The 24,832-nt window shown below is 37.0% G+C and overlaps 1 protein-coding gene and 1 non-coding gene across 2 annotated transcripts in view; one reads left to right on the top strand and one right to left on the bottom strand.

The window, feature by feature from the left end:
* Positions 1-24,832, top strand: part of ZNF609 (zinc finger protein 609) — a 183,762-nt gene that overhangs the window by 44,329 nt on the left and 114,601 nt on the right. The window lies entirely within an intron of this gene.
* Positions 11,251-11,357, bottom strand: LOC148094110 (U6 spliceosomal RNA). Its single transcript, XR_015716309.1, has one exon. It is a non-coding gene; the product is annotated as a U6 spliceosomal RNA (small nuclear RNA).

Here is a 24,832-nt window from a genome sequence, read left to right as displayed (position 1 = left end):
ATTGCCAGCATGGTTTTTTAGAGGATAGACAGCCATGGTGGCTAAACTTCGAAGACCAGTAAGACCTAAAATTGGCAGCAGAGTGAGCCATCTAAGGACAAAAGGAGAGTATTGGTGTGGGAAAGAGGTGGAACTGTGGCTCTGGACCCCTGTCCCTTCATTATTCTTTACTGGCCCTGGCAGCTGCCAAAGCTTGCTCAATAGTGTTGTGGGCAGGGGATTGTTTCTTAATGCCTACATGGGAGTACCAAACTTCAGCTGTGTTATCTAGGCTCTGAGCTTCTGGCACTTGCTGAGGCATCTGGTGACTCTAGACAAAAGCCTATTTTGTCAGAGAGAAGATTGGGGCAAAGTACAACCATTGTTATCTCTGATGCCCTCAGAGCAGACTGTCTACTTGGCAAATGGAAATGTCTTGACCTTGTGAATTACACAACTGGTCCACTTGGTCTTATGTTTCTTTGAGATTATTTTATACTAGTGAAGTTTAGGCATTCAGGTGTTAAGACCTACTATTAATGCTTTTTAAAAAATGTTTTAAATATCATAAAAGTAATAAGTCCTTTATTATAAAGAATTTGGAAAATGTAGAAAGGTAAATGGAGGAACAAAAAATCATTAATCCTACCATATTCACTTAAAAAAATTTTATTGATTGATTTTAGAGAGGGGGGAGAAGGGGGGGGAGACATCAATTTGTTGTTCCACTTCATTATACATTCATTGGTTGCTTCTTGTATGTGCCCTGAGATCGAACATACAACCTTGGCATATCTGGATGAAGCTCTAGCCAACTGAGGTACCTGGCCAGGGCTTATTTTCTTAACAGGAGAATTTCTTTAATGTTGTGAAACCGCTGAGATTATTGGTTCAGGACTGGCTTGGGCATGATCTATAGACCTCATGAATCTCAACCTTGTTTCTTTAAACATCTTTAATTTTCCCATTGAGAACTGACCTGGTCTGGCCCTGCTTGGCTAGATTTTATTACCCTGGAGTATGAAACTCTATCTTCTATATTTAAGTTTTTATAACTAGTCTCAAGCCAAGTTTTTATCTTCATCTGTGATTGTCTTTAGAAGTCTGAGTATTTATTTGTTTTTTAAATTAGTGGTGATGAATAAATGTGTAGGGGGATGGTATTATTATTTTTAAAGCCTAAATGTTGACCTGCTTTTATCTTTTTGGAAAGAGGTATCTGTGGTGTCAACATAACAATTTGCTTTCATTAAAGTCTTAGAAAGTCTTGGGAGATTTCTTGTAGGAAAAAGAAAGGCCTGTCTTTCATGGAATCCTGAGACAAACTGAGCCACAGGGACTTTTTCTTATCCCTTAGAGTAACATTTTAGTTAAGGCAACTAACTGCACAGAAACAAATCTCCTTTTTCTATATAATGTTCTACTGAGTTTATATTGACTAGTGTGGAATTTCGGCTTATTAGATTTTTAGATTTTTGTTTAACAGGGGCTTATGATTAAGAAAATGGAAATCTTGGCCTAATACAGAAATGTATTTTGCATTTATTTATTTACTTTCCTTCTTAATGTTAAAAATTGACAGAGACAACAAGAAAAGGTGTCTAAAAGTACTCTGACATTGGCAATATCAGGTATAGCCATTCCCCAAAGAAACCTTCATTAATATTGTATAACCTAATAAATCTTTTTGACAGGAAAGAAATGGGGAGAGATGCTAGCTGGGTATATTTTAATTTATATTCTCTTAAAGTATGCATTCTATATTGATAGGTTATTTTGTAGATTATCTTTTTATTTAATATGGACTTTCCATATAATAGGGGAGGGGGAGCTTCCAGTCAGAATAATTACTCCAGCAGTTCTGAGACTAATCTTTGAAACTATTGTCAGCACTATGGTTTGAAGAAATCAAATCAAGATTGACTACTTTGACCAAGAGACTGACTGACTTAAGAATTTAAGTAGGTCTAGGAAAATCTTTCATGTGAGTAATGTAAATTTCATATGCATGGAAGGTTGAGAAATGACGTCTGGTAGCCAAAGTTGTGGATAGAGTTTCTGCTTTTTGCTTGTTTATCAGATGGCTTCAATGTTCCTGCCTTTTCTTATTTATTGTCAAAAAGTAGAAAATAATCTGTTTCCAGAACTCATTAAGGAGTGATAGATAGTTGGAGAATATTTTTGGAAGAGGTGAACTAAACAGGTTATATATGGGAATTTTTTTTTTTTTTTACCTCTTAAGTTTTTTAAAATTAAGATATTTGCATTTCCTTTTTTAAGTGTACAATTCAGTGGTTTTATAGTATATTTACAGAATTGTGCAACCATAACCATTATTTAATTTCAGAATATTTTCATCACCCCCAGAAAGAAGCCTGTGGTGGACCCATTAGCAAGCCTCTCTCTCTCTCTCTCTCTCTCTCTCTCTCTCTCTCTCTCTCTCTCTCTCTCTCTCTCTCACACACACACACACACACACACACACACACACGCCACATCCTGGTCAACACTTGTTATTGTCCATTTTTTTAATAATAACTATCCTGGTGAGTGTAAAGTGGTATCTCATTGTGGTTTTGATTTGCATTTCCTTAATGACTAATGATTCTGAGCATCTTTTCATGTGCTTATTGGTTATTTATGTATCTTCTGTGGAAATATGTCTATTTAAATTCTTTGCCTATATTTTAATAGGGTTGTATTTTTTTAAAGATTTTTTGGTATTGACTTTTTTAGAGAGAGAGGAAGGGAGAGGGAGAGAGAAACATCCACGTGAGAGCAAAACATTGATGGGCTGCCCTTTGCATGCCCCCTACCAGGATCAAACCCTCAACCCCAGCATGTGCCCTGACCGGAATTGAACTGGCAACCTTTCTGTGCACTGGATGACGCCCAACCCACTAAGCCACAAGAGGGACTTGTAAGAGTATATATTCTGGATACCACTCTCTTAACAGATATATGATTGACAGATATCTTCTCCCATTTGTATGGATTGTCTTTTCACTTTCTTGATAGTGTCCTTTGAAGCACAAAATTTTAAATTTTGATGAATCCTAATTTATCTATTTTTCCTTTAGCTGCTATGCTTCTGGTGTCATCTACAAAACCATTGCCTAATCCAAGGTCATGAAGATTTACATCTATGCTTCCTTCTGAGAGCTTTATGGTTTTAGCTCCTACATTTAGATCTTTGATCAGTTTTGAGTTAATTTTGTACATAGTGTGAGGTAGGAATCCATCCAGTTTTCCCAGCATCGCTTGTTGAAAGACTGTTCTTTCCCATTGGATTGTCTTGACATCCTTGTAGAAAACCAGTTGACTATAAATACAGTTTTTTTGTCTGGGCTCTCAGTTATGTTCTGGTGATATACACATCTGTCCTTATGCCAGTATTATTGTCTTGATTATTATAGCTTTGTAGTAAATTTTGAAATCAGGAGTTGTGAGTTTTCCAACTTTTCAAGGTAGGTTTGGCTATTCTGACTGAGTCTCTTGCATTTCCATATGACTTTTAGGATCAGCTTGTCAATTTCTCCAAAAAACCTAGCTAGGTTTTTTTTTGTGTTTTTTTTTTTTTTTTTTAATATATCTTTATTGATTTCAGAGAGAGGAAAAGGAAGGGGAGAGAGAGAGATAGAAACATCAATGATGAGAGAGTCATTGATTGGCTGCAGACCACAACCCGGGCATGTGCCCTGACTAGGAATTGAACCCCGATTGCCTGGATCCTAGGTCAGTGCTCAACCACTGAGCCACGCCCAGCTGGGCCTTAGCGAGGATTTTGATAGAGATTGTTGAATCTGTTACACAATTTGGAGAATATTACAATCTTAACAGTTTGAAGTTTTTCAGTTTATGTACATGGGTTCTTTTTCCATTTATATATGTCTTTAATTTCTTTCAGTGATATTTTGTGGTTTTCAGAGTACAAGTCTTGCACTTCTTGTTAAATTTGTTCTTAAGTATTTTATTCTTTTAGATGTTATTGTAAATGGAATTATTTTCTCAGTTTCATATTTGGGCTATTTATGGCTGTGCATAGAAATATAATTGATTTGTCCTGTATTGATCTTTATCTTACATCTTTGCTGAATTCATTTATAAGCTCTAATAGTTTTTATGTGCATTCTTTGAGATTTTCTATATACAAGATCATGTTATCGGCAAATAGTAATACTTTTACTTCCTTTCCAATACAGATGTCTTTTTTCTCTTGCCTAATTGTAGCCTTCAGTACAGTGTTGAGTAGAAATGGCCAAGAGCAGACAGACATGCTTGGCGTCATCCTGATTTTAGGGGAAAACATTCAGCCTTTTACTATTAAGTATGAGGTTAACTGTGTTGTTGGTTTGTTTTTTTCAGAGCTACCCTTTATTAATGTGAAGTTTTGACGGGAACATTTCTACTCTTGTTTGAGATTTAAGAGTATTTTAATTACTTTTCATAACAAGATAGTTTGTGTGTGTGTGTGTGTGTGTGTATCTGTGTGTGTCTGTGTATATGTGTCTATGTGTGTGAGGGAGATGGGGTTGGAGAAACCTGTGGAATGTAAAGTATACAACATTGAGAGCTCCTGGATATTAGTGTTTATTCTACCGCTTAAACTGTATAACTTTGGGTATTCTGTGCCTTCTTCATTCATGTTTTCTGTTCATCAGATATTTATTGAACATTCAGTTTGCTAGATATGTATTTGAAGATACAAGGGTAAAAACACTGAGGTCCTTCTCAAATATCAGTTTGCACTGTATACCAAACTACCTCATTTTAAAAAATCTATGAAGATGGAGGTGTTTGGCGTATTTTGATTTGTGAGCATGTGTTAATGCCTTGCTTATTTTCAGAGTTCAGTATGGTCTCAGCATTAAGACTGGCCTTACTATGTAGATGTCATGAGTGCTACCTACGTGCCAATCTTTTACACTCTCGTTTTTTCAAAGTACTGGAGCCATAGCAGTGTCTCCCAAATCTCTGTCCTCTACTCTGACCTCTTTCTTTCCCAGGTTTGACCATGGTTTCTAGCTGCCTAACAGATTTCCTTGCTTGGTTGTTCCAAATATACTTAATACTCACAAGGTCCATAATAAAATTATGATTTATTCCTAAAGCCCACTTCTCTCTATGCTTTCTCACTTTTAGTAGTGGGAATATTTTCTTCCATTTGCCCAAACTAGAAACTTCTGGCTCACATCTAGTGTATCACCAAGGCCCTTTGAGAGACTGTCTCCTACGTTTCTCTTGTTACTTCCCCCCTTCTCTGCACTTGCTGCCACTTCCTTTGTTCAGACCCTCATCATTTTTATCTTGGACCAAACTCTGCTCTCACCCCCTTTCTTTCCCACATGGTAAATTAATTGTCACTCAGGATCCAACTTAAATTTCACTTCCTCTGTATAGCGTATTCTTGTTAGCCAACTCCTCAGACTTCCAGGTGAAATTAAACATCTTTCTACAATCATGTGCCCCTAAACGATAGGGATATGTTGGGAGGAACTCATTGTAGGCAATTTCGCCCTTGTGCGAACATCACAGACTGTGCTTAACACAAACCTAGATGGTATAGTCTACCGCACGACTAGGCTATCTAGTGTATAGCCTATTGCTCCTAGGCTACAAGCCTGTACAGCATGTTACTGTGCAAAATTAGCACAAGAGAAAGTGATGCAATCAAGAGACATAGGAAACCCGTTGTATGAGGCGGCTGCCAGCATAACATGGCATACTTTAAAGCAGACTTTTTTAATAAGTAGAAAGATTCCACTGTAAGATAATGACAAAATAGTATAGTACAGTGTAGTATAATACAGTATAGTATCTACATAAACTAGTAACAGTTGTTTTTTATCATTATCTACTATGGTACTCTACATAATTGTCTCTGTATAGCAGGTTTGTTTACATCAGCATCACCACAAACACATGAGTAATGCATTACATTACCACCTTATGATAAAGCATCACTAGTGATAGGAATTTTTCAGCTCCACCGTAATCTTATGAGACCACTGTTGTATATGCAGTCTGTCATTGAATCGTCATCCTGCGGTGTTTGTATTAACGTTATAGAAATACTGAATATTGTTCAGTTGTTAATAGCATAAGTTGTAGAATCATACAGGCTTGACTTTGAATCCTGGCTCTTAATAGATGTATGACCTTGAGCATATTACTTAGTCTCTCTGAGCCTCAGTATCCTCATCTTAAAATAAAGCTAATAAGTACTTCATAGAGCAGGAGTGAAGATTAAGTGCAATTATGAAAGTAATAATTATAGTAATCATGACCACAATATATCAAACATTTATTATTTGCTAAGCACTGAGCTAAGTGTAATACTTGGTATATATTGCTTATGTAAAACAAAAAGCTCAGTGCCTAATGTATGGTAGACATTCAGTAAAGAAAAGCTAGTATTTTTTTTTGTTGTCTTCAACCGGGCTAAGCATCTTAAGGGCAAGAACTGTGTCTTATCTTTGTGATTGACAATATGGTAGATCATCAATAAACAGTTGCTGAGTTTAAATTTATTTAGTGTGATTTGATGAAATACTAGGAGTTCTTAAAAATAATTTTCCCTCCTAACTTGATTGCAGATTTGAAGGTTTTGAATTTCCTATTCAAGTACACATACTCCTGGGATTTGAAGGTTTTGAATTTCCTATTCAAGTACACATACTCCTGGAGAGAGAATACCTTGTGCTTTTATCAACAGCTTTCCTATGGTAGTTAGTTGTTTACCACCACCTGCTTTCTAATCTGAGAAAGACCTTACAGGATGAGACTGGGCTAGAAAGAAAGGGGAGAGGAAGAGATCGGAGCACACAGTATCATGGGGAACAAAATTGCTATTTCCCATTTGCCTCAGAATTACTCTTTTTTCCTAATTTGTAATGGACATCACACTACCTAATACACATGGGCAACAGTTGGTAGCCTTGGCTCTGCTGTAGAGCCATAAGGTTAGTTCATGTAAAATTGAGTCATTTTTGTTACTTCAAAGTCTGAATTAGTTAGGTTATTTAGCACGTTGTGATATTATGGGCATGACTGCAGACTCATTCTCTGTATAGACAGTTAATAGCTTAATATTGAGTATTGAGAGAGAATATTTTAGACCTGCTCCCTAATTTTGGCCAGCTGTGACTTGCCCAGAGGATTGTAGAGCACAAGATGAGATGATAAACCTAAAAGAACTGAAAAGGCTACACAAATACAAAGTGATTATTCCAGACCTTAATACATGACTTTGGAAAACTTAACTTCCTGGACTTCAGTTTCCTTATCTCTGAAAAAATTATTTCCAAGGCTCCTGTCAGCTCTAAAATTCTGAGGGACTTCATCCTATCTCTCCTTACTTGGTGTCTCTTACTTCCACCCAGTCTCAACACATCAGCCATAGTTACTTTCTAAAACTTGTCAAATCATTATCACTCCTTTCCTCAGAACCCTCCATTGGCCCTTCATTTCATTCAGAGAAAAAGCCAATGGCCTGTAAGGCCCTACGTGATCTGTACTTCTCCCTGCTATACTTTTGTGGCCTCATCTCTTCATTTCCCCCCCCAACGGTCTCCAACCACACTGGACTCTGCTGTTCCTTGATCATCTCAGCCATGCTTCTCTTGCTTTAGGGATTATACAGTGAAGATTCCAGCTTCTAGACTTCTCTTTTTATGGACAGCATTGTCAACTCCCTCATCTCCAAGTGTTTTATTCAGATGTCACCCTATTTTGAATTTGCAACTGCCTCTGCACTCTCACCCCCCCCCACACACTCCTTTACCCTGCCTCTTTATTTTTTTTTCAAAGCACTGAATCTTCTAATTTACTGTGTACTTAATTATTATTTTTATCATTTATTATCTGACTCTATCTGCTAGAATGTAAGCTCTACCAGGGAAAAGATTTTTTGGTTTGTTCACCCTTGTTTTCCAAGCACCTTTCTTTACTGGTACCTATGGATGGGCTGTGCAGTGTGGTGAACACTAATCTCACTTTTAGCTGGTATGAGCCTCAGTTGACTGATTTACGACATGCTGGTTTTGATCTATATATTTTTTCTTTTTTCCCATTGCCATTTACCACCCCCCCCCCATCCCTCTTCCACATCTACATCTTTTATGTTAAAGGTTTTCCTCAGATACCTGGTAGTGCTTGGTAATCTGCTCATGTTTTAAACATCTTTAAGATGAGGCACTGAAAGATTGATTGGAAGCACTGAGTGCATCAGCAGGGTGTGTGTATGGTGAACTTCTCAGTGAGATGGTTGTTAATTTGGTGAACCCTACATGTCAGTATCTTTAGGTCTTTCCTCATGGGTTTACCTTATTCCTTAGAAAGCCTCTTCTAATTCTCCTGGAAGGTAAGGGCTGACTGCCAGCTTTCTTTGTGCCAAATGAAAACAAAAACAAAGGACTTCGGGTTTTGGCCTTCGGCATTCTGTATGCTTAAGTCCACATTTAATCCCCTTATTTTAGGTATGGTCCTCATGCCTATGCCTGGAGCACCCTAAGTCCAAAGATTGTCTATTTGACCCTCTCCAGAAAATAAACCTCTAGTCTCTTGAGTTGGGGAGGGCATCTGAGTGAGAAAAGGGATTAAGGATAGAATTGCTTCTTCAACAGTTTTCGATCAGTATTATTAATACTTAAATCATCAGTCTCCCCATCTTGAGTTATCTATTGCTACCAGTTACTGAGAGCTCTTTGGAAGAAGATTCTGTGGTGTTGATTGGTAAATATAGTTGGAAGTTTTCCCTATTGCAAGTGTAGTATTCAGCATTCTTTATGTTTAGTCAGTTACCATTCTTTATTTGGAAATGTTACTGTTGTCTCCTCTTCTTCCCTTCCTTGAGGGTTTATTTTTTAGAAAATCCTTTGTTGTAGTTTTAGTGGGGTTTTGTCTGTTTTATATATTACAGGTATTTTGTTGTCTGTCTTTTCTTTGTTTTAAATTGACATATTTATTGCAATAATTATAGAGTCACATGCAGTTGTAGGAAATAATATAAAGATCCCTGTACACTTAAACTCACTTTTCCCCAATAGTAACATTTTGTAAAACTATAGTATAACATCACAACCAGGATATTGACATTGATACAATCCACCTATCTCATTCAGATTTACCAGGGTATATGTGTGTGTGTGTGTGTGTGTGTGTGTGTGTGTGTGTGTGTGTGTGTAATTCTCTACAATTTTACTACGTGTATTCGCCACCACTGTCAATATTTTGAACCGTTCCATCACCACAGGGATCCCTGGTGGTGTCCTTTTATGCTCTAGCTACCTCCCTCTCTGTATAATACCCTTTTCCCCCCATGAATTCTAGGCAACCACTAATCTGTTCTCTATTTCTAAAATTTTGTCATATCAAAAATGTTACATAAATGAAATCATACAGTATGCAAGTAACCACTTAGAATTGACTTTTTTCAGTCAGCATAATTCTCTGGAGACTTATCCAGATTGTTGCATGTATTAATAGTTCATTCCTTCTTATTACTGAGTTTCTATGGCATGGGTGTGTATGTATGACAGTTTGTTAAACCAATCACCTGTTGAAGGACATTTGGGTTATTTCCAGTTTGGGGCTATTATAATTGCTATGAAAATTCATATACAGGTTTTATGCAAGCGTAAGTTTCATTTCTCTGGGATAAATGCCTAAGAGTACAATCGCTGTGTCATATGTTAATTATGTGTTGAGTGTTTTAAGAAACTGCCAAATAATTTTCCAGAGTGGCTGTACTATTTTACATAACAGCAATGCATAAGAATCCATTTTCTTTGCATCCTTGCTAGTATTTAGTGTTATCACTATATATTTTTTTAATTTTAGCCATTCTGACAGGTGTATAGTAATATCACCTAATTTGCATTTCCCTAATGACTAACATTGTTGAAGGTCTTTTTGTGTACTTGTTTGTCATCTGTATATCTTCTTTTTTTGTTGTTCTCACCCAAGGATTATTTTTCTATTGATTTTTAGAGAGAATAGAAGGGAAGGAGGAAGGGGGCAGAGAGAGAGAGACCGAGAGAGAGAGGGAAACATCGATGTGAAGAAGACACATTGATTGGTTGCCTCCCCACTCGCTAAGACCGGGGCCAGGGATTGAACCTGCAACCCAGGTACATGCTCTTGATGATAAATTGAACCCTTGACCTTTTGGTGCATGGGTCGATGCTCTAACCACTGATCATGCCAGCCAGGGCTATATACCTTCTTTAGTGAAATGTCTCTGAATGTCTTTTGCTCATTTTCTAATTGTTTACCCTTGTTTTTAGAGTTCTTTATATATTCTAGATCCAGTCCCTTGTGAGATATATGGTTGTATTTACGTTTTACACTTAAGCCAGTTATCCTCCCCCCCCCCCCCGGCCACCAGAGGCTAGTCCATTTTGAGAGAAATTTTATAGAGGGTGTGGGGTTTAGGTTGAGGCTCATTTTGTGTGTGTGTGCCTATGGGTCATTTGTTGAAAAGATCCTTCCTTCCTCCATTGAATTGCTTTTGCACCTTTGGCAAAATCATTTGAGCATACTTGTATATATCTATTTCTGGGCTCTCTGCTCTGTTCCATTGATCCATGTGTCTATCTTTCTGCCAGTACTATGTTGTCTTTTTTTTTTAACATATCTTTATTGATTTCAGAGGGAAGAAGGGAGAAAGAGAGAGATAGTAACATCAATGATGAGAAAGTCATTGATCAACTGCTTCCTGCACGCCCCCCACTGGGGATCGAGCCTGCAAACCAGGATGTGCCCTGACCAGGAATCGAATGACCATCTCCTGGATCATAGGTCGATGCTCAACCGCTGAGCCATGGCTGGCCAGGCTACATTGTCTTGATTGCTGTAGCTACTTAATAAGCCTTAATATAGGGTAGAGTGATTCTTCCCACTTTATTTTTCCTTGTCAAGATAGTTTTAGTTATTCTTAGGCCAATGGCCCTTCCATATAAATTTTAGAATTAACTCATCTATATCTACAAAAAAAATCTTGCTAGGATTTTGATAGGGATTGCACTATGGGGAGAATTCCCATCTTTCTTTAAAGTTTACTTATGTGTTTTAGTCTTTTTTTTTTCATTCTAGACTACAAAGCTCTTTTTAAATTAAAGTATAGTTGACATACAGAATTATATTAGTTCAGGTATACTATGTAGCGACTTAACATTTATATACTTTACAAAGTGATCACCACAAAAAGTCCAGCATCTATCTGTCACCATACAAAGTTATTGCATACCCTCTACTGTGCCTTACATCCCCCCAAATATGGAATGCTTTATGAATTTGCATGTCTTCCTTGCACAGGGACCATGCTAATCTCCTCTGTATTGTTTGAATTTTAGTATTTGTGTTGCTAAAGTGAGCGCTGTGTTTTTAGTCTTAGAGAACTTTATATTTAATGAAATTTGTTGAGTTTTTTATCACTCCTAAATTTCATGTCTAGTTTAAAAAGAACTTCCTCACCCCAAGATTATAAAAATATTCACCTGTATTTTTCTTTACTCTAAATATTTTGGTTTTAAGTTTAGTTTTCAAAACCATTCCATATTTATTTTAGCGTGCTGTAGGAATCTTATTTTTTTTAAAAAACCAATTGGAGCAGTCAGTTGTCCTCTCATCATTTAGTGAATATTCTTCAAAGTTTTTAATTGATTTGAGATGCCATCTTTATCATAATCTAAAATGTTACATATATATATATATTTGGGCCTGTTGATGGGCTTTCAGTCCAGTCATCTGTTATATCATCATATCATACTTTTTTAAAAAAAAAATATATCTTTATTGATTTCAGAGAGGGGAAGGAAGAGAGACAGAGAGAAACGTAAATGATGAGTCGTCATTGATTGGCTGCCTCCTTCATGCCCCTGACTAGGGATCGAGCCTACAACCTGGGCATGTGCCCTGACCTGGAATCGAACCGCAATCTCCTGGATACTACATCGATGCACAACCGCTGAGCCACGCCAGGCCAGGCTCATATCATGCTTTTAATGGTCTGTTGTGGGCCTATGAGATACTATAATGTCTAGGAGGCATAGCATGATATAACTAAGTTAAGAGCTTAACTCAGGGGTTAGACTAGTTGAATGCTACCTCTGCCATTTACCAGTTAGATGACTTAGTGCAAATTCTTTAAAGTCTCTAGACCTCAGTATTGTCTGTAAAATGAGAACTATAATATTACATACATTATAGAGTTATTGTAAGGATCAAATGCATTAATATATATAAAGCTCTTTTAATGCTATATGTAACATAGTAAGTGCCATATAAGAGTTAGGCTATTGTAACAGGGCAGTGTTGTCCTCATAGTCCTTCTTTCTAGACTAGCTTTAAAAATGTTTCGATATATTCTTCCCAAAATCCAATTCAGCTATTGATTGAAATTACATTGACTTTATGGATTTAAATTGAGGGAGAAATGGTATTTATAATAATGTAATGAACTATTGCATTATCATTATATAATATTGGCTTACCACCTAAGAACATGGTATATCTGTATCTCTTCATTAACTCAAGTCTAGGGTCTTGTGTCAGTTCTGGACTTAACAGATGGACATATTGTTTTCTGTTCTTATCCAATCCAAAACACAAAAGTGAAATATTGGAACCTATGTAAATGCTACATTATTGACTCATTTTTTCCCCTAGAATAACAATAATAGGAAAACATGATACCATAGACCACATCATTAGATGTTGTATATATAGGTGTTTGCATCTGTGTTGGTTGTTTAAGCAGGTCTTCTCAGCTGTCTCACATTTCTCACCCTAAAGTTTATGAGTGTTTGAATGAATAAAGAAGAAAAATTGAAGTAATGGTAACCTTTGGAACAGTAATAAAAAAATTCAGAATATATGTGAGTGTATGTGTGAATATTGAGGGAGTATATTTAAGTGAAATGTGCAAATCCAGTGGTTCTTAGAATTTGGCCATTGGGATTTTCCTAAGGAAGCTCCCCCAATCCCAGCCAGATCCCTGCTCTAGGAGATAATGCCTACATACTCAGTTTTTTCAATCACTATTCTCTTTTTTCTCAGTCTGTCTTACTATCCACCTGTGAATTCTAGCTAGAATTTTTGTATTTTAAGGTGTTTTTTTGTTTTGTTTTAGAGAGAGAGAGAGAGAGAGACATCAATTTGTTGTTTCACTTATTTATGCATTCATTGGTTGATTGTTGTATGTGCCCTAACCTGGAATGGAACCCACCACTTTAACTTAATATAAGGATGACATTCTAACCAACTGCGCTACCCAGCCAGGGCTAGACTTTTTTAATTTTTAGATTGTTTATTTTCCAGCCTGCATATATCAATTAACTGCTTGAAGAAAATAGCAAGGAGGGTGAAAGACTATAGGAGGGTGAGGGCTATAGGAGATTCATATACACATGCGCTTAAACTATGTTTTTTCCTGTTTTCCTGATTTTTCTCCCAGAATTGTTTAGGTTTGATAGGTTATGTTTTTATTTGGAAGGGGTGAATCAGGTGAAAAAAAAATACCTGTGTATTTTTTAAAAATATGTTTTTATTGATTTTAGAGAGAGAGGAAGGGGGGAGAGAGAGAGAGATACATCAGTGTGAAAGAGAAACGTCGATCTACTGCCTCCAGGATCAAGCCTACAACCTGGGCATATGCCCTGACCAGGAATTGAACTGGCGACCTTTTGGTACACGGGACAATACTCAACCAATTGAGAGCTAGCTACCTCGGCCAGGGCAGTACCTCTGCGTTTTAATGAAGAAGTGTTGAGCTGAAAGACGGATCATTAGAGATGCCAGTCAGAATACAGCAATATATGTATACTATTCTTTTGATTTTTGTGTATGCCTGAAGTTTTTAATAACATTTTGGGAGTACAACAATACATATAAGTAAATAAATAAAGGTGATAATAATCAATTATGTAGAATAATGTGTACTTTAAAAAAAAATTATACCTACAAAAAGTACACTAGTTATATAAGCTTACAGCTTGATGAATTTTCACAGTTTGAACACACCCATATAACTAACCAGCACCCAGATCAAGAAACAAAACATTACTAGCTCCTGGAAACTTCCCTTATGCTGCCGTCTAATCACAAGCCCCCTAAGGCTAGCCACTATGCTGTCTCCTAACAGTATACATTAGTTTTGCCTGTTTTTAATTTTTATATCTACTTTTGAGTTTGTGAGAGCCATAAACATAATTGCATATAGTTGTAGTTTGCTCATTTTCATTGCTCTATAGTAGCCCATTGTGAGAATATACCACCATCCTATTGATGAATATTTGAGCATTTATACTTTTAGGTCACCTCTTACCCATTTGTTTTTTTAAATATTGTAGGGGCTATGGACATTTTCTGAAATATACTGCTGAGGAAGTCTGAAAATTTTTATTTATCAGTTCTTAACTTCAGAAATTCCATAATGGTGAATATACACCTTTTCATTTAGAAACTTATCTGTTCACATATTTCCCAAACCCATACTTCAGTTACCCATCACCTCAGTTGGCTTTTGCTTATAAAATGCAGTCTAGCTTAATGACTTAAAACAATTATTTACATAGCTTTTTTTTATTCTGAGGGTTAGCATTTTAGGCTGGATTCTGCTACATGGTTCTGGTGATCTGTGCCATCTTGGCTTACCTTGGTTGAGACAGATGAACCACCTTCATGTGGTTTTCATTCTCTGGCAGGCTACATAAGGGTCATTCACATGGTAGTCTCTCTCCCCAGGAGAAAATGTGGAATGTGTGCCAGGCCTCTTGAGGTTCAGGCAGAGAACTGGTACTACTTTGCTTCCTCTACTTCCTGTTGGTCAAAGCAAGTCACGAGGCTAGCACAGGTTCAGTGGTAAAGAAGTAGAATTCCATCTCTCTCTCTTTTTTAAAAATCCTCACCCGAGGATATTTGTTCCATTGCTTTTCAGAGAGTGTAAGGGGGCAGGAGAGAGAGAGAGAGATGGAAACATAGTTGTGAGAGAGAGACATCGATTGGTTGCCTCTTGCTCCCGCCCCAACTGGCGCCAGGGATTGAACCTGCAACTAAGGTACATGCCCTTGGCTGGAATCGAACCTGAGACTTCGGTCTGCAGGCAGATGCTCTAACCATTGAGCCAAACCAGCTAGAGTCAGAATTCCATCTCTTGATGAGAGAATTTCAAGTGGATGAGTTTAGGAAGGGGAAGAATTTGTGACTTTTTTATAATCTACCATATCCATATTTGCATTTGCTTTTAGGAAAATAAATTCTAGTAATCCAAATTGATCCACATTTTTTTGTTTTTGAAAAGCATTCATATAAACTTTTATTTCCACCTGTTTAAAACTGGACTGATAAATGGAACTAGGCTATCTCATATTAGGGTGGTATTTCCATTTTATTTGTTCTTCTTCCTCTCCCTGCCTTTTTTCTGTGCTCTTCATTTTATCATTCCAGATGCTTAAGAACACCTCTTCAACAAAGCCTTTTCTGACTTTGTGTCATTCCACCCCACCCCTACTCTAGCATCTTTCCTTTGAACCCACCATGGCAGCATTTAGCATCCATAATGTTTTATTATATCCAGTTGTTTTTATGTCTGTTTTCTGTTATTAGACTCTAAGCTTCTGTATATATCCCCAGTGTCTGACATGTAAATCTTTTAAAATGATGGATGAATTGTGAGAAAGCTTCTAGGGTTTTTTCTTTACCAAATCTAGCTACTCTATTTTCTTTACCAAATCTAGCTACTCTACAGAACTGTTTATCCCTGTGCTTCTATTTGAATGTAACTGCTGCTACTTTGACTAGATGACAGTTACTATTTAGATTTGACTTACTGAGAAAGGTTAAATATCACCATCCATATATGCAAATAATTGCTTACTTCTTTTTGTACTACTCGTTATTTTGATTAAATATATTGTTTTTCTCTTAAGATACTGTGCTTTTATTTTATTTTTAAATATATCTTTATTGATTTTAGAGAGAGGAAGGAAGAGAGAGAGAGAGAAACATCAGTGATGAGAGAGTCCTTGATTGGCTGCCTCCTGCATGTCCCCGACTGGGAATCAAGCCCACAACCCGTCATGTGCCCTGACTGAGAATCAAACCATGATCTCCTGGATCCTAGGCCTATGTTCAACCACTGAGCCGCGCCCGGCCGGGCTGTGCTTTTATTTAGAATGTAGTATTTTTCATAGCTTTGCCCTTAATAATTTGGAAGATACAATAATTCAATACATATATGGAACATTTTGTCTTTTTTTTTTTTTTGGCTATTAATTATCTGAGCTGGCAATTCTTCACCTTATAAGTCCAGTGTCTACTCTAAAATTCCAGATGCTTACTTTACCAGCTCTCTTAGCAATGAAGGTTTGAGACCTTGACCCAAGTTTCACCAACCAGATATATCATCCCTAATATTTTCAATCAGTTCGTGATGTCAAGGGACAGTGGAAAACTCTTCATAGTGGTGGTGGTGACAGCATATTCAATATCAGTGGCATCAGTGGTTCAGTGATGGAGGCAGCCAATATTATCAAACTGATAGTGTGGCATGATTTTGTTAGTGGTTCTGGTTATACCTCTTTCTGTGCCTGCTTGTTTTCTGAGCCTAATTCTCTAGACTTTCTGGGAGTTCTATGAGTTACCCACTAACCTTTCATCTTTTGCTTAAACCAGCCAGAGTTAGTTTCTGTAAGCAGCCATGAACCATGAATAATTTAGTAAGTAGTTGAATGTTGAGAGTAGAAACCACAGTACATATTAAAGAAATATACATCTTATTCATAGGCAAAACTCATGAAATATTAGATCTGTATTACAAAGGAATGTTATATCTTACATAACACAGATTATATGTGATATGAAAAAAGGAAAAATCAGTGGAAGAAAATTTGGAAACAGGTTTATTGAAGGGGTCTGTTGGGCTTATTGGAACTCAAGCAATGGTAGAATTTGGATAGAAAGAAGAATTGTTTAGAAAAGTACACGCCAGTCAGGAAAGTGTAATTGTTAATTATCGTCACTGAGAACTTTTAATAATATTTAGATACTCCTGCTTCATACAGGAAGGAAAAAGGGAAGGAGGATGTTAGGATTATATATTTAAGTAGGCCAGAAAAGTGTGTGCTTTCACTCTTAGTAATTGTCATGACTGGTATTTAACTGGGAATGTTACAAGTCTGCCTGTGAAAAATATGTAGTCATTTATTTTTGCAGAATTTCTGTTTTCAGATTCCCTGAAGAGTCTATCAACAATTTTTTCAAGGGGCAAGGAGATTTAGTCATTCTCTCTCTCTCTAAAACTATTTGATCTATGAATATACTTTTGAAGCTCACACTCTCTAAAATCCCTTGATAACCAGCGATCCACTTGTCTGTCAACTATCCTAAGCCTCACGAAGCATACTGGAGCTTTCTCTCACTTCATTTAGTAAATATATTTTCATAATTGACTTTGTCCAGATAAAAGTAAATCTTGGCTCCCATGATTATTTTGCAGACTTTATTGTAGCACTGACTTGTCTTATTCTATTATAATTTTTGCTTTTATATCTGATCCCCAACCTCCCGCATCCCCATATGAGCTGTTTGATACAGACAGAGGCTCTTATTCATCTCTGCATCTGCAGTGTCTGGCATGTGAGTGGACTCTCTCTATTTTTTAAAAGATTTAATGCATTCTTTCTTTCAAGTACTCTTTGAAAGGAGTTGAGAGAATTAAGATTTTCTTTAGCTCAGAGTTATCATGGACATTAAGTATTGTGTAGCTGGCCTGGTATGTTTGTTTGTTTTATTTGTGTGAAAACACAATACCTTGGTCAGATGTGATTTGTTTTGAGATCAGTAGCTCTAACCTGGAATTGTGCTATGCTTTTTTTATTTTTATTATTTTTCAGAACAGTTAGATTTACAGAAAAATTGAGACAATAGTACAGAGTTCTCGTATATTAACATTTACTCTAATTAGTACAGTACATTTGTTACTATTACTGAACCAATATTAAGATGTTATTATCAACTAACTTCCGTATTTGATTCAGATTTCCTTAGTTTTTGCCAAATAGTCTTTTCTGTTCTAAGATTCCATCCAGGAGACCACATTACATTTAGTTATCATGTCTCCTGAACCCCTCTTCACTGTGACAGTTTTTCACATTTTCCTTGTTTTTGTTTTGTTTTTCTTATTTTTATTTATTGACTTTAGAGAGAGAGAGGAAGGGAGAGAAACGGATAGACAGACATCGATTTGTTCCACTTATTTATGCAATATATGCATTCACTGGTTGATTCCTGTATGTGCTCTGATCGGGGATTGAACCCACAACCTTGGCATATCAGGATGATGCTTTAACCAGATTTTCCTTGTATTTGATGACCTTGACAGTTCTGAGGTGTTGTGGTCAGATATTTTGTTGAATGCCCCTCAACTGGTATTTATCTGATGTTTCCCTCAGGATTAGACTGGAGTTAATGGGTTTGGGGAAGAAGAACCACAGGTGAAGTAACATTTTCACCCATTACATCAAAGGTATATACTGTTTGCAAGATTTATCATTGTTGATGCTGAACTTGATCATCTAGCTAAGACAGTGTTAGGTTTTTACACTGTCAGGTTACTTTTCCCCCCTTTTGATAGTTTACTCTATGGAGGGAAGTTACCATGTGTAACCCACACTTAAGGAGGAGTCAAGTGCTCTGCCTCCTTGAATCAGAGTATCTCCCTAAATTTTTTGGAATTCTTCTGCATGGGTGATTCTGTTACAATTTTTAATAACTCAATTTATGGTGGTAAGGAAGGTGGAAAGCTGCAAGGTGTTTGACAGAATTCCCTTCTCCAAGGGTCTTGTCTCTAGGTTCTTTTGTAGATAAAGTCCTGTCAGGTGCTCTAAACACTGTTGGGTTGTGATTTGTTGGTCTAGATTGTTTTTGTTTCACCACCTTTTGCTGCCTAGACTTTCTTGAAAATGATGTTAGTGAGCCTCTGGAAAACACTGAGAGCTTTGTCTGTGTACCTGTGTCCCAAAAAAATGTACCTAGGGTTCTGATGGTTTATGAATAATCAGCTTCAGTTTTAAGGAAGGAGGAGGAGGTTTTATGACTATGTACAGCACATTGCACATTGAAAGGAAGTATTTGTTATACTCCTACTTCTTTAGGAGCCAAAGACCAAGACCCACTGTAGTAAATGAAAGAAGGTCTATCTTCACGTTTTCTTATTTTTTTAAGTATTGTTTTCAAAATTATTATACAGTAAAATTGACTTCTTGGGTGGGGATGATATAGTTTTATAAATTTTAAGTCGTTTTTTATGTAGTTATCAACATCAGGATACATAAACCACTCCAAAAAAATCTCTTTTAATAATTACACCCAACCTTCACCTCTTACCTCTGGCAACTGCTGTTCTCCATTTTTATAGTTTGTCTTTTCTAAAATGTCAGATAAATGGAATCATCTATACTTACTGAGGTTGACATCTTTTACCCAGTTTGAAACCTCCACATATTTGTTTTTTTAATTTCTCAAAGAATTGTCTTTCTTCCATACACCTGAATTGAACATTAACACCTTTCAGATGATCGTATAGTCACAATAAGCTTTCTTGTTTTAAGAAAGTTGATAAAGTATTTTAAAGATTTTTTTCCCCGGGTGTGAAGCGAGATATGTTGTGGGCTCCTGGTAGTCAGGCCTCAGTTTTTAATGGACCTTGGTTCTGTTCCTTTAGTAAGTGTGTGCAAGTGATTCCAATGATGGAAAAATATGAGATGTACTGCCAAAAAGGAGGTCTCGAACCTTCCCTGCTTAATTGTATCACTGAAGTCTGTGGTGATCTTACTTTGTAAGTCACACATGTTGTCTTCTTGGAGACTAATGGAAAAATTGTGTAGTATTTTGTATTTTTTCTGCATTTTTTTTTGGTAGTGTACTTAATAATATCATCAGGTCCTCCAGCAACAGGTTTTGATCTGAGTTCTTCAATTTCTTTCTCCAGTTCCTTCTCTCTTCAGGGAGCCTGCTAGTTAAGTATTCTCTCTGCCTTAGATTTCTCGGTTCCAGAAGTAGCTGGTGAAGCCACCCTATCTTGAACAGGATTCCCCTTGGCCACCTGCCCACCATGGTCCCGTGGTTCACATCCAGGCCGCACAGTGGCCTTAGCAACCACAGGCTGCTGTAACCTCTGCTCAAGCAACTGCAGCCTGATGTAGTCTCCATTGCAGGTCAAAGGTTGACTCCTCCCCATCCCAGCATCTCCTTCACTTTTTCTTAAATGTTTATATCTGATTTATGACTACAGTAAATATTTCACTAGTTATAGTCTATTAGTTTAGATCAGTGGTTTTGAGTGTGGTCCCCTAGACAAGCAGCATCGCCATCATATGGAAATCCATCAGAAATGCAGGTTTCCATCTCTGTCCCAGACCTACAATCTCAGAAGCTCGGTTTGAGGCCCAGCAATCTTTCTGAACAATTCCTTTCCTCCCCCCATCATGGTTTTGCTACATTCTAAAGTTTGAGTATCTGGTTTGGTTTATTGAGTATGTATGGTAGCCCAGATAGTAGTTGTTACAGCATATTGCTTTTCCTACAGAGTAGCATTTGCTTTTCCTAAAGCGCCATGAAAAATACTTCCTTTTTAAAAAAATATATTTTTATTGATTTCAGAGAGGAAGGGAGAGGGGGAGAGAGAGAGATAGAAACATCAATGGAGAGAGTCATCATTGATCGGCTGCCTCCTGCACACCCCTGACTGGGAATCGAGCCCATAACCTGGGCATGTGCCCTGACCGGGAACCGAACTACCATCTCCTGGATCCTAGGTCGATGCTCAAACTGCTGAGCCACGCCCAGCTGGGCAAAAATATTTTCTCTTTTAATCAGTGTTTGACTCTTAAGGTGTTAGTTGATATTCTCCTCCCTAAAGATCACATTTGCTAAACTGATAAAACTAGAACAGGGTTTGGCAAGCCAGACTGCAGACCAAATCAAAGCCACCTCCTGTTTTTGTACAGTTTGTGAGCTAAGAATGGTTTTAACCTTTTTTTAAAAAATGGTTTTATTGAGATACAATTCACATATAGTAAATTTTACCCATTTAAAGCATGCATTTCAAAGGTTTTTAGTATATTCACAGAGTACCTAATTTTAGAACATTTTTATTGTCCCAAAAAGAACCTTGTATACTTTTGCAATCAGCCTCCATTTCTCCCAAACACTGCCCCTCCACCACTCTAGCTCCATGTAACCACTAATCTACTTTCGGTCTCTTTAAATTTACCTATTCTGGACATTTCACACACACACCACCCTACACCACCCCACCCCTGGGGATCAAACGCACAACCTGGGCATGTGCTCTGACTGGGAATCGAACCGGTGATCTCTTGGTGCATGGGAGGACAGCTAACCAACTGAGCCACTGGCCAGGCTCATTGTGGTTTTAATTTGCATTTCTCTTATGATTAGTGACATTCAACATCTTTTCATATGTTTATTGGCCATCTGTGTGTCTTCTTTGGAGAAGTGTCTTTTTAGGCCCTTTGCCCATTTCTAAATTGGATTGTTTGGGGGTTGGGGGTGTTGAGTTTTATAAGTTCTTTATAAATCTTGGATATTAACCTCTTATCAGATGTTGATGAATATGTTCTCCTATTCAGTGGGTTGGCTTTTCATTTTGTTGATGGTTTCCTTTGCTGTGCAAAAAACTTTTTAGTTTGATGTAGTTCCATTTGTTTATTTTTTCTTTTGTTTCACTTGCTCAAGAAGAGGTATCAGAAAAAATATTGCTACAAGAAATATCCAAGATTTTACTGCCTATGCTTTCTTCTAAGATTTTTATGGTTTTGAGTCTAACATTTAAGTCTTTAATCCATTTTGAGTTTATTCTTGTGTATGGTGTAAGAAGGTGGTCTAGTTTCATTCTTTTTTCATGTATCTGTTCAGTATTCCCAGCACCATTTATTGAGTAGAATATCCTTACCCCATCATATGTTTTTTGCCTCCTTTGTCAAATATTAGTTGACTATAAAGGTGTGTGGGTTTATTTCTGGGCTCTGTATTCTGTTCCATTGACCTGTATGTCTGTTTTTATGACAGTACCATGCTGGGGTTTTTTGTTGTTGTTTGTTTTGTTTTTTAAACTTTTAAAAAATATGTTTTTATTGATTTCAGAGAGAGGAAGGGAGAGAGAGAAGCACCAATGATAAGAGAATCATCAGTTGGCTGCCTTCTGAATGCCTCCTAGTGGGGATCGAGCCCACAACCTGGGCATGTGCCCTGACCAGGAATCCAACTGTGACCCCCTGGTTCATGGGGCGATATTCAACCTCTGAGCCACACCAGCCATACTACCATGCTGTTTTGATTATTATGGCCTTGTAGTATAGTTTGTTATCAGGTAGCATGATTATTCCAACTTTGTTCTTCTTTGCCTGACTTCAGTAGACTTGTTCTGCAAGTAGTTGTTGTGAGAGAGTGAGACAGAAATGATAACCTCTCCAGGTTCAACTATGAGATTTAAATCATTTTTTTCTGGAATTGTTTTTCTTAAAATTTCTCTGTTATTTTTTTCCCCATCATCAAATGGAACTTCAGCCCTATAATACTGAAGGAGGATTTAAATATTGTCACCTTTCAAGGTTCTGGGCACTAAAGTCCAGTACTAAGTTATGTTTTAATCAGCACGTCTAAGATAATTCTTATCTTTCTACCTAAACCTGATTATCTATTGATATTCCATATCTTGGTATTGCTTAATGGACCATCCACTCAGTCGTTGAAGCTGAAACAGAATTGTTCTAGACTCTCCTCTTCACTTATTCCAGAAGTCATACATCCTTAAAAATTCTCTCTTCTCTACTCCATTCCCACTTTGCCTGAGTTAGACCTCCTCACTTATTACCTGCTTCATCCCTGTTACTTCCCAGTTGGTCACCCTGCTTCTGATTTTGCAGCTCTCCAGATCATTCTCTCTTTTGCTGCCAGGTTATCTTTCTAAAATGACAGCATGATACCAGACTCCTACTTAAAACATTTTAGTTATTTCTCATAACATTCTGGATTAAGTTTCAGTACCTTAATTTTAAGACACACAGTACTTCAGAATCCCATCCCAGTCTGCTTTTTCCAGCTTCATCTTCTACCACTCCTCCTTTATTTCAGCCATATCAAGGTACTTGTCGTTCCCTAGATATGTCATGGAGTTTTACACCTTATGTTGTTTCATATCATTGTGCCTTTGCATATATATTTTTTTCTCTGCCTAGAACACCTTTTTTCTGCCATTTTTGATCACATAACTTCTAGTTCTACTTCAAGAATCAGTAGAACTAGTTCTGTCCTTTCCACCTAGACTGTAAGGTCTTTTTGAAGGCAAGTATTATGTCATTTTTATTTTAGGCTCCATATTACTTAACACGGTACCTGCTTCCAAGTAGTTGCTCCATAAGTGCTCATTGACTGAATGTCATTCATGTTAAAAAGAAAAAATATAATTGGAGCAGAAAGGTTTTTAACTTGAACTTTGAACCTATTTATTCCAAGTAATATTCATTAGACCCAGAGTCCAGCAAAATCATAGAATTTGAAAGGACTCTGGGGCCTGTTGGAATATAATTGGATGTGCTTTATACTTTATACATTCAATGGTTTTTGATATCCAGATTCATGCAAAATGTAGTTAAGGTAATTTTTGCCAACCAGACAAATGATGCTAGGTTAGAAGTTTTCAGGCTGGTTTTTCTTCCTTTGTATTGAAACAGCTGGCAGTATTCTTTTTTTGATGAATACCTGGTTTCTTCTATAGCCTCATATGAACCCCTTTCCAAGGCCATGGGTCACTGTCATACTTAACCCTGAGTTTTCTCAACAGCAATACCAGGACTAATCCCTTCTCATAAATCCTCTAAGCTGTCAGCAAACAAACCCCTTCTTACTAGTCTAGCATGAAAGCCATGAGCTGGGTGTACAGGGCGGGTACATTGTTTGTTAAAGGCATTTATTTGGTTTTTAGTTTTCAGATTGCCAGTCAGTGCTTTCTCTTCTGCTGTTGGCCCAGCAAGTTGTAGGTATTGTGCTGCATATGTCAAGGTGGCCCCCAGATGTTGAACAATTGCAGAAAGCTGTGATTTCTATGGAGAAATGAAAGAACTATGTACCTGTAGTTTTTGCCATTCTGGTTAGCAGGTAAAAGAGGTTCACTAACTATTCATCAGGATTAAATTAGAATAGAAACCTACTACTTTCTTGATACCTTTATGTTTCTCTTGGAGGTGCTTTCAGCTAGATCTGCTTGATAAAAAAGCAGTGGAGATATGATGAAAAGAGGATCCAGATAATCAAGATTGTAAAAAAAATCAATTTATTGCAGTATAATATGCATGCAATAAAAGCCATATGTTTTAAATGTACAGATTGATGATTTTTGACAAATGAATACCTCTCTTTAACTACCACTGAGCCTAAGATATAGAATATTTTAATTTCCATGGACAGTTCCTTTGTGTCTCTTTGCAATCAGCCTTCTACTCCCACCCCACTGCAACCAGCCACTAATCTTATTTCTAGCATCATATAGTAATTTTGCCCAGTCCAGGATTTTTTATAAAAGGAATCATATAGTATGTACTTTTTTGTGTTCAGCTTCTTTATCTCAGTATGTCATTGAAAATTGTCCATGCTGTTGCGTGTATTAGCTGTTTCTTTCTATTGTTGAATACTTTAGTTAATTGTATGGATATACCACAATTTGTTTATTCACCAGTGAAAGAAATTCGGGTTATTTTGTTAGGCTGTGCATACATTTCTTTTTATGGACATAGGATTTCATTTTTCTTGGTTAAATACCTCAGAGTAGAAT

The sequence above is a fragment of the Miniopterus natalensis genome, chromosome 1, assembly GCF_054644295.1.
Source record: "Miniopterus natalensis isolate mMinNat1 chromosome 1, mMinNat1.hap1, whole genome shotgun sequence".
Classification (NCBI taxonomy): domain Eukaryota; kingdom Metazoa; phylum Chordata; class Mammalia; order Chiroptera; family Miniopteridae; genus Miniopterus; species Miniopterus natalensis.
The sequence above is the reverse complement of the archived record's forward strand: the minus strand, read 5'-3'. Positions and strand labels throughout refer to the sequence as shown.